The sequence below is a fragment of the Orycteropus afer genome, unplaced genomic scaffold (assembly GCF_000298275.1).
Source record: "Orycteropus afer afer isolate SDZICR_OR568_19922 unplaced genomic scaffold, OryAfe1.0 scaffold00118, whole genome shotgun sequence".
Classification (NCBI taxonomy): Eukaryota; Metazoa; Chordata; class Mammalia; order Tubulidentata; family Orycteropodidae; genus Orycteropus; species Orycteropus afer.
The window spans coordinates 2,883,873-2,899,379 of record NW_006921705.1 but is presented as its reverse complement, the minus strand read 5'-3'; positions in this window follow the sequence as shown (position 1 = coordinate 2,899,379).

Below are 15,507 nucleotides of genomic sequence, written 5' to 3'. Positions count from 1 at the left end.
AGATTATCTTCTGTGTCTGTGTTAATTGGTTTCCCTTTTCTTTGTTGAAGAGGGTCTGTGCAATCCTTCTGCCTAGTCCGCCATCTTGCCGGAACCCGTAATGATTAATCTCTTGAGCTCAGGAGTCAGAAGGTCTGCCTTTGAATGTGATTAAGGACAAGTCACTGCACTGCTTTCAACCCACTGCCACCGTCGAGTCAGGTCTGACTCATAGTCCCCTCCTTGGGTTTCCAAGGTGATATCACACAGAAGTAGATTGCCCAACCTTCCTTCTGGGGAGTGGCTGGTGCGTTTGAACCACCAGCTTTCTGGTTAGCAGTCAGATGCTTTAGGCACTACACCACCAGAGCTCTCTCACTGCTTTAAGCCTCTGTAAAATGAGACTATAATAAAGCCTAGGTTACAGGGTCTAATACATGAAAAAAGGAAAAGAAAGAAATTCACTTCCATCAAGTCGATTCGATTCATAGCAACACCTCCTTGGTATCTCTGCAGAAGTAGATCGCCCAATCATACTCGGTAAATGGTTGTTGCTATTAGTTGCCATCAAGTTCATTCTGACTTATGGCAACTGTACAACTGTGCTCCAAGGGATTTTGAAGCCTGTGACCTTTTGGAAGCAGATTGCCAACCCTGTCTTCCAAGGCACTTCTGGATGGGTTTGAACCACCAACCTGCAAGTTAGTGGTCTACCACTTTACTGTACCATCCACCCACTGTATTGAGTCGATTCTGACTCATAGAAAGCTTATAAGACAGTGTAGAACTACCACATAGGGTTTCCAAGATTGTAAAATCTTCACAGAACCAGACTGCCTCATCTTTTTCCCTGGTGGGTCCACTGACCTTTTGGTTAGCTGCTGAATAGTTTAGCCACTGCACTACCAGAGCTCCTTTTGTACCATCCAGAGACTCCTCGATAAATGGTAGTGATTAATATTATGATAATTATTGGATATTTCCTTTTATGGATGGGTAGCACACTGCTTACGATAGCCTCTCTGAACAGGAAGAAGAAATTTTCATGGCAAAATGTAACTAATTCAGATTCATGGGAAATGCTTAAGATGAATTAATGAAAAGGCTGATTTATGCATTATTTTAGAAGGGCCCATTTGTTAATTTCAAATAAAGCATTAATTGAAGCTATGTTATCAAAGTATTTAATAAAGTTTCTGTCCTAAAAATAAATAAGAATATTGGTAATTAGCATGTCAAAGAGTACAATTAAATGTAGTACTTTCTGCTTGCTAATCTCTATGCATACCGAAGAGATACTGTAAGAAATTTCCTGTCAGTGAAAAGACCTAGAGTTTCCTTGTTTTGGCTAAAGGAAACAACAGGAAAAAATTTCTCTGCTCAGCTCTCTGTATACAATACCAACACCACCACCAGCACTACCACCGCCAGTTTGTATTTGGAGAAACGAAAACCCCAGTTCTGTGACAAGTTCAAGTGAAGGAGCATTGCTTTTTATTATGCTCATGGTGCTGGGATCTCCAAACTAAGAATTTCAATTATATCAGGTTCTTACCAATGAAACATGTGCAGACATTTAGGTTTCTGCCGGATGATGATACAGAATGGCTTTGTAATGACATTTCCCCAATCCAATGTGTTCAGGACTTCTGTGGAATTGATAAGTAATATGAAATCAAAACAGAGGTATCTGACCTATATGTAAAGTGACTGAACTAACTCTAAGAGCTCAATGTAATCTTTTATGTAGCTTTTACATTTGCAGCTTGAAAGTTCAATTTAACCTTTCTTCCCAACTCTACCTTTGTTGGTTAGGAGCTAACCCCCTATTATTGTTAAGGAAGTGAGTCTACTTGTGGTTAGGCTAAAAACTGTGACTACCTCATGGAAAATTCTGATTTCAGTCTCCTTAGGTTTCCTGATACTCTTAGCGAAGTAATATGTCATGGAAACTCTTTGTTTCCATTCTCCTCCATACATCTAATTATCTAAGCAAGACAATTGTTATCAAACTATTCCTGAAAATGTCTGTTATGTCATTACTTTGTAACCAACATGAAATCCCTGATAACCCTATGTCTTATAACTATGTCCTTCAGTCAAAGTATTCCAGCTATATGATTGTAACCAATAATTGTTAACAAGTACACTTCACTTTGTCCCACCTTGGACTGAACTTAATTACTGTAAACCAATCATAATATTGTAATCCCCCCCCCCCTTCAGTACTATACTTATTTGTGACTTGCATTTTTCCCTAGACATCCCTGAGTTTCAACCTGAGACTTTGTGATCTCCCATTGTAATGTTAATTTTGGCTTCAATAAATCTCTTGATTTTACTTCAACAGAGCAAGAGTTTCAGTTCAGTACAACAGAAAAAAATAAAAGAGAAAGAGAGAATCTCCACTACCACCACCACCACCCAAAACAACAACAAACAAACAATAACAACAATAACAGTATTTCCACTGGAAATGAACTATAATAAAAAGAAAATCACTACCAATTCTAAATAATGATTCAATATAAGAGTACATCATCAGATAAAATAAATAAGGGGTTATTAGATCCAGAACCTTGAGATAATAAGCTATCTGAAAATATCATTTTGGCAGTTAAGTTGTGTGTCAACTTGGCTGGGCCTGATTTGGGCCCTGGTAATCAATTTCATGGTAGAATCTACTGGAGCAGCTGAGTGTCTGCCTTAGGGCTGTTGTCTGCTTCCAGCATATAAGGGGAAGTGTTGAGAGAGGTCTCTGCGCTTTTTGGCCTGCTTGGATCCTGCATGTATATAGATGACTTGTCACTCAGCAGCTTGCCGTGTTGATTGCTGATCTTGGGGTTGTTCCTGGATTTGAAAAAATGCCCTGCTGTGTTGTTTGATAATTTTTGGACTGTGCCGTTTTATTTGTCGATCTTGAGTTTGTCAGCCTCAAGACCCAGCAGCTGCCTGAGTTAAAATAAGCCTCTAGCTTCAGTGGGCCAGGGGCAAGAGGCGGAGCTGAAGCCCGAGATCAAGGGACCTTCACCTAGCCCATAGAGCTTGGCACTTTGAACTCGGACTTCTAGCCTCCTGAATTGTAACAGAATAAATCCTGCTTGTTAAAGCCACCCATCTGCAGTATTTTCTATTAGAGCAGCACTAGAGAACCCAAACAATCATGATGTAAATATTTTAAGATGATTAGAAATAGTAGAAAGACTAGCAGCCATAAGAAAAGAGCATGGCATTATGAGGGAAAAGGCCTAGTGGAAAAAAGATCCTAAGAGATTTTCTACAAATGGAAAAAAAATTAAATTAAATACTAAATATAATAATAAGAAAAACTAAGTTAACCAGAGAGCCATAACAAGAACAGATATATGCATGCCGATGTTCATCGCAGCACTATTTACAATAGCCAAAACTTGGAAACAACCTAGATGTCCAACAACTGAGGAATGGATAACCAAACTTTGGTACATTCACACAATGGAATACTATGCAATGCTAAAGAATAATGTAGAATCTGCAAAACACCACATAACGTGGATGAACTTGGAGGACATTAAGCTGAGCGAAATAAGTCAGTCACAAAAGGACAAATATTGTATTAGTCCGTTATTGTAAAAGTTAAGGAAAGTTTTATATATTGGAGGACATTTTCTTTGTTGGTTACCAGGGGTGGGAGGGGAAGGGAGGGAATGCTGTTAGATAGATAGAGGATAAATATTGATTTGGGTGAAGAGAAGGGCAATGTACCAAATGTGAGTGACCAATATGGCAGCATTGAGGATGAGAAAGACAGAGAGAGTTACATGGGCAGTACAGACAACAAATATGAACCCCTTTGCATATACAATACTGAGTTGTCAGTGAAAGCAAACATGGGTATAGGGACGGATAGATGGGTGAACAAGCTAAACAATTAGGTGTGTCTAAATGGAGAGTGTATCCAAGATCATATACAGGGTTGGCAGACAATGGGCCTATAAGTTCATGTGAATGATCAGAATTCCCAGGTGTATAGTAGAGCTGACAAGGGGCAAGGTTATGGTCATTACTTGGTCACAGCCAGCTACCCAGAGGGACTGAGTAGTTGATCCTGCGGGCTTGGGACCATAGTCGCAGGGGACATCAAGCTCAATTGGCATAACATACTATACAAAACATTGTTCCACCTCCTACTTTGGCGAGTAGCGACTGGGACCTTAAAAGCTAGGAAGCTGCCATCTAGATGCAACAACAGGTCTCTCCTCGTCAAGAAGAAAGAAGAAAACCAAAATTAATGGAAACAATCAGTCCTAGCGACTGGTACACCATCCGATCTGCAACCTATACAACTATGAGACCAGAAGAACTAGATGGTGCCCAGCTACCACTGCCATCCACTTGGAAGGGATGTAGGAGATCCTGCATAGAGAGGGAGAACAATGTGGTACAAAACTCAAAATCATTTGGAGGCAAAAAAAAAAGAAGGTGGGGACCAGGTTTGCTGGTCCAATGGAGCCTGGTGTAACCACTGAGACTATGGCCCCTAGCTACCCTTCAGGTCTGGAATTGAACCCACACCTGTGGTTTCCAGCCAAACAAAGTACAGGCATGTGAGTTAAACATTTACCTCAAGTAGACACACGCCCTGGAGAGAACAATCATGGGAGAAGGAAGGGCTGCTTATGCACAGGGAGATAGCTCAGGGTGCAGAAGAGTATGAAGGGATGGACACTGGGAGGAGGTAACTATGGAGAGGAAGTGGGAGGGGAGCTGCTGCATTGTAAATTTTGGTCAATGACATGAGACAAAGTATATGTGAACTGCTGTATGAAAAGTGAATTTACTCTGTAAATCTTCACCCAATTCCTAATAAAAAAAAAAAAAAAAAAGAAAAACTAAGTTAACCAGAAGTGAGGGTTGACTAAATTGCCCAGAATGCAACACACCTGAGTAAGGAATATGTGGAAGTGATATTAAGACTTGGGTGACAGAATGGGACGGTGTATTACGTGTCTAATGTGAATTCCAGAAGGAAAGAATAAAAAGAACAGAGAAGGGGCAATAGTTGACTAAATAATTGATAACTTTTCAGAATTGACAAAGTAATGAATTCTCAAGTAGAGGAATAATACTATGTCCAGAGAATGACAAAATTCCAAAGGAAAAGAGAAAGCTTAAGGTTGACCAGAGGGAAAAAAAAAAAGTATCTCATCAGCAATGAAAACGCCGAATTCAATTCTTCTGGAAGATAGTAGTCAGTGATCAGGTGAAAGTGTTGTAAGGTCACATTTGGGAGGAGAGGGCAGATATTCATTAACTGGAGACTTTATTAAATCAAATAGAAGGATAACTAGATATTGCATCCTTTCAAAACCAGTACAAGTCCCTGACTTATGACACATTTGAGTTATGATGAACTGCATTTATGACCATCTGGCTTTTTTCTTTTAAACCGTGATTTAGGTGCAGAATGACAAAGCAGATTTGTTTTATTCTCAACAGGTCGTGCACATTTGGTTTCACGGCACCAATTGCAACCCTAACAATAAAAAGCTCTCCTCCCATCTCCTCCCTGTGACTCTCTTCTTTGTGCCCTTCTTATATATAGCTTTCCTGTCTGTTCAGCTTTCCCTCTATGCAAATGCTGCCCTTCTAATCTCTCACTGTTGACTCTCTAAGGGCTGTGTCCCCCTAGAGTAGATGGGTGCATTTCCCTGGGGTAGGTGTTCTGCTTGTTGACCTTTGTACTGTTTTGGCTGATTGCTAATCCACACAAGTGTGTCTAGTTCCAGGCCTGAAGAATCACCCACGGCCATAGTCTCCGGGGTTCCATCAGTCTCTGTCTGACCAGTAATTCTGGTAATTTTTGTGGTTTTGAATTTTATTCCACATTATTATTTTTTTGTACATCTAATAATTAGCAATATGCACTATATACAATGTTATCATTCTCAGGTATTCACTCACAGATGTTTAATGTTATGATTTACTGTTCAAAGCATTTGTGTAGCTGTCTATGAAAACTAAAAAAAAAAAAAAAATGAAAAGAGGTATCTGACTTACATCAGAACTGATTTATTATGAAGTTGTTGGACTAGAACTCCATCATAAGTTGGGGACTGAGTGTAGTGGGAAATACAGGGAACCAAGAAAAGTTTGATCAATCCAGAAGCAAAAAAGAAAGGAAAACAAAATTAAGGGGAAAATAGAACACACAAAATAACATGGTGGAAATATATCCATATATATCCATTAATATAAAAATATGAATGGATTTATATGCACTAATAAAAGTGACCCTAAAATTGGATTAAAAATGCAACTAAGTGATTTACACAAGATACACCTAAAATACAATGATATAGAAAATTTGAAAGCATGAAGATGAAAATGTATATCACAAAAAGAGCTAATGTATGACTAATGAGGAATCATAATATGACTAATGAGGAATAAGAGACTCAGAGCAAACCAGCATAATTAAGAGATAAATTGTTATCAAATAATGATAAAAATGAATACCTCATTAATAAGATTATAGTGATTATCCTATGTGCAGCTAACAAAATAGATTTAAAATGATACATCAAAACTTGAAAGGAGTAGAAGAAACTAATAGAAAAATAGAGACTGATAGGTCAAACATGAAAAAAAATTAGGAACCACTGAGAAGATTGGAACAATACACTAAAGAGGATGATCTATTGTGTATATATTTATGACATAATCATTTCTAGCATTTATTAGCACTTATAACAACTGGTTGTATCCTGGGAGTGAAAATTGTTGTGTGCCCTCAATTTGATTCCAACTCATAGGATCCTATAGGACAGAGGAGATCTGCCCCATAGGGTTTTTTATGCTCTAATATTTATAGGTACAAAATTCACCATCTTCTTTTCATGCTTCCTGCTTCATTCAATTTTTTGACAACAGAAAGCTTCCATGTTGCAAGTCAAGGCTTGGATTTTTTTCCTCCCTTCTCTTATCTTGATAAATCCAAAGCATGTTCTTCCCTTTTAGTTTTTAATTCCAGGTCTTTGCAAAATTCATTATAACACTTTACTTTGCCTTCTTCAACTGCCCTTTGAAATCTTCTGTTCTGATCTTTTACTTCATCATTTTTTCCATTAACTTTGTTCTGAAAAGCAAGTTTCAAAGTCTCTTCTGACATCCATTTTGGTCTTTTCTTACTTGTCTTTTCAATGACCTTTTGCTTTCTATGTATATGATAGCCTTGATGTTATTCCATGGCTCTTCTTGCCTTTTGTCATTGGTATCTATTCTTGAGATGATTTCTAAATTTAGTGGGATGTACTCAAGGTTGTGCATTGGCTCTCTCGGACTGGTTTTAATTTTCCTTAGGTTCAGCCTGAAAGTACATTTGAATGATTGATGATCTGTTTGGCCATGAGCCCCTCGCCTTGAGCTTCTCTGTCATCTCTTTCACAGATGTAATCAATTTGATTCCTGTGTATGACATCTAGTGAAGTCCATTGGTACAGTAATTGTTTAGGAGCTCTGGTGGCATAGTGCCTAAGACATTTGACTGCTAACCAAAAGGCTGATGGTTCAAACCCATGAGTCATTCCTCGGAAGGAAGATTGGGCAATCTACTTCTGTAGCGATAACACCTGGGAAACCCAAGGAGGGGTTGCTACAAGTCAGATATGACTCTACGACAGTTTTTTTTTTTTTTAACGTTGTTGTTGTTTCTGTTATGTGCCTACTGTTTTGTTGTTATGTATCCAACTCATAGTGACCCCTGTTTGGGTTTCTGAGGTAATATCACTATGGAAGTAGATTGCCCAACCTTCCTTCTGGGGAGTGGCTGGTGGGTTTGAACCTCCAGCTTTCTGGAGAAATAGTCATTGTTTATGTTGTAAAAAAAAAAGGTATTTCCAGTGAATAGGTCCTGGTCTGGCAGAATTCTTTTATGAGATTTCTGGTATCATATCTATCACCAAGGCTGTATTATCCAATGACTGATTCTTATTTGTGTCCAGTTTTCACATTCTAAGCACCAATAATTATAAATGCATATGAGTTTCATGTTTGATCAATTTCAGACTGTTCTAGTTAATACAAATTGTCAATTTCTTCATCTTTGACATTAGTGGTTGGTGCATAAAGTTGAATAATAATTGTGTTAATTGGTCTTCCTTGTAAGCACATATATTGTATTAGCCTATGACTGGGAGCTCTGGTAGCATAGTGCCAAAGGCCATTTGACTGCTAACCAGAAGGCTGGTGGTTCAAACCTGCCAGCCACTTCTCAGAAGGAAGATTGGGCAATCTACTTCCATAGTAATACCTCCTCAGAAACCAAGGAGGAGTAGCTATGAGTCGGATCCAACTTGACAGCAGTGAGTTGAGACAACATTGTGTTTCAGGAGAGATCTTGAAATGTTCTTTTTGATGATGGATGAGGAACACCATTCCTGTTCAATTATGCCCCTTATTGGCGCTGTAGACCATAAGATTGTCCAATTCAAAATGACTAATAATACCAGTCCATTTCAGCTCATTTATGCCTGGAATATCAATCTTCAAAGATTCCATTTCATGTTTGGCAATTTCCAGTTTTCCTTGTTCATATGTTACACATTTCAATTACTAACAGATATTTGCAACTCTTGTAATTTTGAGTCATTGTACCAAAAAGCATTGGTCGACATTCAACTCTTTCAAGAGGTAGACTATGATCGAGAACCAAGGTTACCAAAAGAAGAAGTCCAAGCTGCACTGCAGGCACTGATGAAAAATGAATCTCCAGGGCCTTTGTGACACAAAAAATGGTATGCAGATGACTGGTGGATCACCAGGAGGGTCATCTCCAAAAGTGTTCTCAACAGTTTGATTATAAGCATTAAAAGCTTGTAAGGTTCCCAAAATACCGTCTGGGAATTCATCAGGTTCACTAGTGAAGGGAGCACTTGTCCTTTTTATGTTGCTACAACAGCTATGGTTGCAGCAGTATACTGACAGGGAACTGCCAGAAATTCAAGCCAGATTCAGAAGAGGACATGGAAGGAAGGATATCATTACTGATGTTAGATGGATCTTGGCTGAAAGCCAAGATTAACAGAAAGATGTTTACCAGTGTTTCATTGGCTATGCAGAGGCATTTGAAGGTATGGGTCATAACAAATTAAGGACCATATTTGAAGAATGGAAATTCCAGAACATTTCATTTTGCCCATGAGGGACCTGTACATAGATGAAGAAGCAGTGGTTCAAACAGAACAAGGTATTCAGCATGGTTTAAAATCAGGAAAAGTGTGTGTCAGGTATCCTTTCACCATAGTTAATCAATTTGTATACTGAGAAAATAATCTGAGAAGCTGGACTATATTTAAAAGAATGTAACATCAGGATTGAAGGAAGACCCATTAACAGCCTGCAATATGCAGATGATACAAACTTGCTTGCTGAAAGAGGACTTGAAACACTTACTGATGAAGATCAAAAACTACAGCCTTCAGTATAGAGTATACCTCTACATAAAGAATACAAATGCCTTGGAACTGGACCAATAAGCTACATCATGATAAATGGAGAAAAGATTGAAGTTATTAAAAATTTCATTTTACATTGATTCAGAGTTAATGCCCATGGAAACAGTAGTCAAGAAATCAAATGACATATTGCATTGGTCAAGTCAATTGCAGAAGATGTCTTTAAGGTGTTAAAGAGTGAAGATGTCACGTTGAAGACTAAGGTGCACCTTACCCTAAACCATGGTATTTTCAGTCACCACATATGCATGTAAGAGCTGGGCAATGAATAAAGAAGACAGAAGAAGAATTGATGCTTTTGAACTATGGTGTTGGCAAAGAATATTTAGTATATCATGAACTGCCAGAAGAATGAAGAAATCTGTCTTGGAAGAAGTATAGCTGGAATGCTCTATAGAAGTGAGGATAGTGAGACTTTGTCTCTTGTACTTTGGTCATATTATCAGGAAGGACCAGACCATGGAGAAGGATCTCAGGCTTGGTATATGAAAGGGTCAGTGAAAAAGAGGAAGAGCCTCAATAAGATGGATTGACATACTGGCTGCAGCAATTGGCTCAAGCATAGCAATGGTTGTGAGCACAGCAATGATCTGCTCAGGACTAAGCAGAGTTTTATTGGTGACATATGGTCACTATGAGTCAGAACCAATGCAATGGAATGTAACAACAAGAACAATAACAGCTGCCAGGAGAGCAATGCTGAAGCAAGCCAGATTATTGCCAGTTGGTTATTAGGCTGATAATTAATGAAAGCAAGGGATAGTTTATAAGTCATGGTATTTTGGTTCTCAAGTACACGTATTTACCCACTGCAGTGATTGCTAAGTCTGCTTAGATGAAGGGCTTCCATGGAAAAAAGGGATATTCATTTAATAGCTAGTTTATTTTTTGCCTCTTATTTATATATACTTTTGTATTATTTTTGTTCTGTATATCACAGGAGAGGAACAGAGTGGCATTCATCATCACAAAGAATGTTTCAAGATCTATCCTGAAGTACAATGCTGACAATGATAGGATAATATCCATATGCCTATAAGTAAAACCAATTAATACTACTATTATTCAAATATATGCACCAACCATCAAATCCAAAGATGAGGACAATGAAGATTTTTACCAACTTCTGCAGTCTGAAATTGACCAAAAATGCAATCAGGGTGTATTGATTATTATTGGAGATTGGAATGTGAAAGTTGGAAACAAAGAAAAATCACCAGTAGTTGGAAAATATGGCCTTGGTGATAGAAATGATGCCAGATCTACACATGATAGAATTTTGCAAGACCAACAACTTATTGCAATTACCTTTTTCAACAACATAAACAGTAGCTATACACATGGACCTCGTCAGATGGAATACACAGAAATCAGATAGACTGCATCTGTGGAAAGAGGCAATGGAGAAGCTCAATATCTTCAGCCAAAACCAAGCCAAGAGCTGACTGTGGAACAGACCATCAACTACTCATATGCAAGGTTAAGCTAAAGCTGAAGAAGATTAAAACAAGTCCATGAGACCCAAACTATTAGGTTCATTGTATCCCACTTGAATTTAGAGACTGTCTGAAGAACAGATTTGATGCATTGAATGCTAGTGACAAAAAACCAGACAAACTGTGGGATGACATCAAGAATATCATCCATGAAGAAAGCAAAAGATCATTAAAAAGACAGGAAAAGAAGCAAAGACCAAAATGGATGTCAGAAGAGGCTGAAACTTGCTCTTGAACAGAGAATAGCTAAAGCAAATGGAAGAAATGACAAGATAAAAGAGCTAAACAGAAGATTTCAAGGAGCAGCTCGAGAAGACAAAGTCAATTATTATAGTGAAATATGCAAAGACCTGGGGTTAGAAAACCAAAAGGGAAGAACGTGCTCAGCATTTCTCAAGCTGAAAGAACTGAAGGAAAAATCCAAGCTTTGAGTTGCAATATAGAAAGATTGTATGGGCAAAATATTGAATGATGCTAGAAGCATCAAAAGAAGATGGAAGGAATGTAGAGTCACTGTACCAAAAAATATTGGTCAATGTCCATCTATTTCAGGAGGTGGCATATGATCAAGACCCAATGGTGTTGAAGGAAGAAATTGAAGCTGCACTGAAGGAAATGGTGAAAAACAAGGCTCCAGGAATTGACAGAATACCCATAGAGATATTTCAGCAAACAGCTGCTGTGCTGGAGGTACTTACTCATCTATGTCAAAAAAATTGGAAGATAGCTGCCTGGACAACTGACTAGGAGAGATCCATATTTCTACCCATTCCAAAGAAAGGTGATCCAACAGAATGTGGAAATTCTCAAATAATATCATTGATATTACATGCAAGTAAAATGTTGCTGAAGATAATTAAAAAATGGTTGCAGTAGTATACTGACAGAGAACTTCCAGAAATGCAAACTGGATTCAGAAGAGGATGTGGAACAAGGGATAACTTTGCTGATGTCAGATGGATCTTGGCTCAAAACAAAGAATACCAAAAAGATGTTTACTTGTGTATTGTTGTTGTTGTTGTTGTTATGTGCCTACTCATAGTGGCCCCTCCTTGGGTTTCCGAGGCTGTATCACTGGTAGCATAGTGCCTAAGGCACTTGACTGCTAACCAGAAGGCTGGTGGTTCAAACCCATCAGCCACTCCTCAGAAGGAAGATGGGGCAATCTACTTCTGTAGTGATACTGCTTCGGAAACCCAAGGAGGGGTCTCTGATTCGACGGCACATAACAACAACAATAACATATGAAAGATTGGAGGAAGACTCCTGTGATATGCAGGTGACATAACCTTGCTTGCTGAAAGTGAAGGTGACTGGAAGGAAGCACTTACTGATGAAGATTAAAGACTATAGTCTTCAGTATGGATTCCTATCAACAGAAAGGAAATGAAAATTCTCATAATTGGACCAATAAGCAGCATCATGATAAATGGGGAAAATATTGAAGTTCTCAAAGATTTCATACTACTTGGATCCACAATCAACACCAATGAAAGCAGCAGTCAAGACATCAGATGACGTATTGCATTGGGCACATCTGCTATAAAAAACCTCTTTAAAGTGCTGAGGAGCAGAAGTCTCTTTGAAGACCAAGGTATGCCGAACCCAAGCTGTGATATTTCCAACAGCCTCCTATGCATATAAAAACTGGACAATGAATAAGGAAGACTGAAGAGGAGTTGAAGCTTTTGAGTTGTAGTGTTGAAGAATGTGTTGGTGAAGAATTCTGAAGGTACCATGGACTTCCAGAAGAACTAACAAATCTGTCTTGGACTAAGTATAGTCAGAATGTTACTTGGAAATGAGAATGGTCAGACTTCATCTCATCTACTTTAGTCATGCTGTCAGAAGGGTCCATTCCTTGGAGAAGGATATCATGCTGGATAAAATGTAGGGTCAGTGAAAAAGAGGAAGACCTTCAACAAGATGGATTGACACAGTGGCTGCAATGATAGGCTCAGATATAGCAAGGACTGAGAGGCTACCACAGGACTAGGCAGTGTTTCATTCTGTTGTACCTGAGGTCACTATGAGTTGGAGCCAACTCGACAGCACCTAACAACAACAACATATACACATAAGGCACAAAAGTGAAAAACACATATTGAGTGAATTGGTGCTCAGAATCAAATTCATTAATTTACCTTAACTATTGCTGCTTAAAGTTTGAGCTCAAAAAGTTTGATCTCTAATCTATAAGAGTTGAGGATCTAAGAGAGGGGAGAGGATGTGATAGGTAATTGTATTGTATAACAATAATCTCCAAAATTCACTTTGGTATGAGGCATTATGGGAGTTCAGAGGAGGAGCACCCAAAACTGGGTGGTGTGTATGTACTTGTGATTGTGTGTGTGAAAGATAATTCTAGAGACAGTGCTAAACTGAATCATGAAGAATAATTAGGAATTAGCCATGGACAGGAGTAAAACGCACTGCCGTGGAGTCGACCCCGACTCATAGCGACCCCTCCTTGGGTTTCTGAGGTGGTATCACTATGGAAGTAGATTGCCCAATCTTCCTTCCAAGGACTGAACAGAAGTAGGAGAGAGAATATTCTAGGCAAAGCAAAGAGTTATGGAAAGGAAAATGTCAGAAAAAGTGTAGAGAGTTGAGTCTTAGGAAATAGGCAGAGCCTAAGGGGTCACAAAAGGCACAAAATGTCACTAAAAATGAGGATTTTGAATTTTACCCAGAAAGTACTTGGAAAACATTGAGGGTTTTTAAAGCAGTTTGTTGTACTTTTGAAATTTCATTCTGAGAGTCGTGGATAAGTGAGTCTGAAGGGTGATGAGAGTGGAGGATGGCTAGAATGAGGTACAGAGCAGTTGGGATGTCAACCTGAACAGAGCCTGAACTCAGAATGGAGACGTGGGGCAGTACTCGAAGTACTAATGAAGCAGCAGTGACAGGACATGTGGCCTACACAGAAAACATGGCCTTTTTCACTAATACTCTAAAAAAAACACACCGAAGAATGTGTGCTTTTGTAACCATTAAAGCTGTGCATCCTCTCTTTAGGGTGACATTTACTTTTTTCCCCCTAAGTGTTAACGGTCTACTTTCAAATTTCAAATTCTAATCCAGTTTGTGCGGTTTCTGTTTTGTTTTGTTGTTCAGACAACCATCAATGTTATCAGCCGATGGCTTTTCCTTTGAGGAACATTGAGAGCTGATGATCAGTTTTCTGGGCTGTGACTCGAATCTTTACTTACTCTTAAAATTCAGATTAAGACATTTACTTGCCACATATTTGTATAGTGTTAGTGGATTAAATCCTTTATTGAATTAATTTACACTTTATGTGCTAAAAAGTTACCATTTCTCTATTTATCAAAGTATAGCTTTTCTACTTATCAGCTCTGGGTAACAGGGTTTCCCTGGAGGGCCAGTATCTAATTATCTCCATTACAGTGAGTGATGGGAAGCCTGTTAGGTTTCAGGTTAGATTTGTTGACAGAAAGCCCTCAGACTTTGCTATGTTGCTCCTTCTGGGGGTTTCAAAGATGCTCCTCTTGCTAAGGTCATATCTTGTTTGACCTTTATTAAACTAACACTGTTAAGCCATATCAGCAATACCACCATGGGAGAACAATTCTGAATCTTATACAAGAAGTCCCGCAAAGTAGTTATTAATATAAAGAAAATCAATGTTAGGTTTAATCCTAAATTTGATTCTAAAAAAAGGAAGTAGGATTGTACTTTGGAGAATAAAAATTTGTACCTTATTTAGCTCTGGGAGGATAACAAGAAAAAGAATCGGTTTCCTCTCCTTGATATGTTCCAACAATAGTTATTTTTTATTCAAAAATGTTCAAAGACAAATTGTCTCCTAGTATAATAAGAGGAAATGGAAGATAAGAAAAAGAGTGTTTTAGATTTTCCTTTTACTACCTCATAAAACCAAAACCAAACTCACTGCTGTTGGTCTGATACATAACGACTATAACGACTCCTTCTTGAGTTTCCAAGGTGATACCACTACAGAAGTAGATTGCCCAACCTTCCTTCTGAGGAGTGGGTGGTGGGTTTGAGCTGCCAGCCTTCTGGTTAGCAGTCAAATGCCTTAGGCACTATACCACCAGAGCTCCTGCTTCATAGCAGACAGAAATAGTTATAATGCTTGATGTTGAATTTGGATGTTGTTGTTGTTGTTGTGTGCCGTCCAGTTGGCCCCAACTCATAGTGACCCCTCCTTGGGTTGCTGAGGCAGTATCACTATGGAAATAGATTGCCCAACCTTCCTTCCAAGGAGTGGCTCATGGGTTTGAACTTCTAGCCTTTTGGTTAGCAGTCAAATGCCTTAGGCACTACGCCTCTAGAGCTCCTTGGATAGGTTACATCAAATGTTTCTGGTGATATTCAGCACAAAAGAGTCAACCTGTTTTTTTTTTTTTTTGGGGGGGGCTGGTACTTGAGGAAGACCTGGAAGTAAGACAAGGTGTAAGCATGATCTCCCTCTCAACCTATTCCTACTTCTGTTCTATTTGCTGGTTTCTGGCAGTAGGCAAAAAGAAACACGTAGCATTTATCACAGTGCA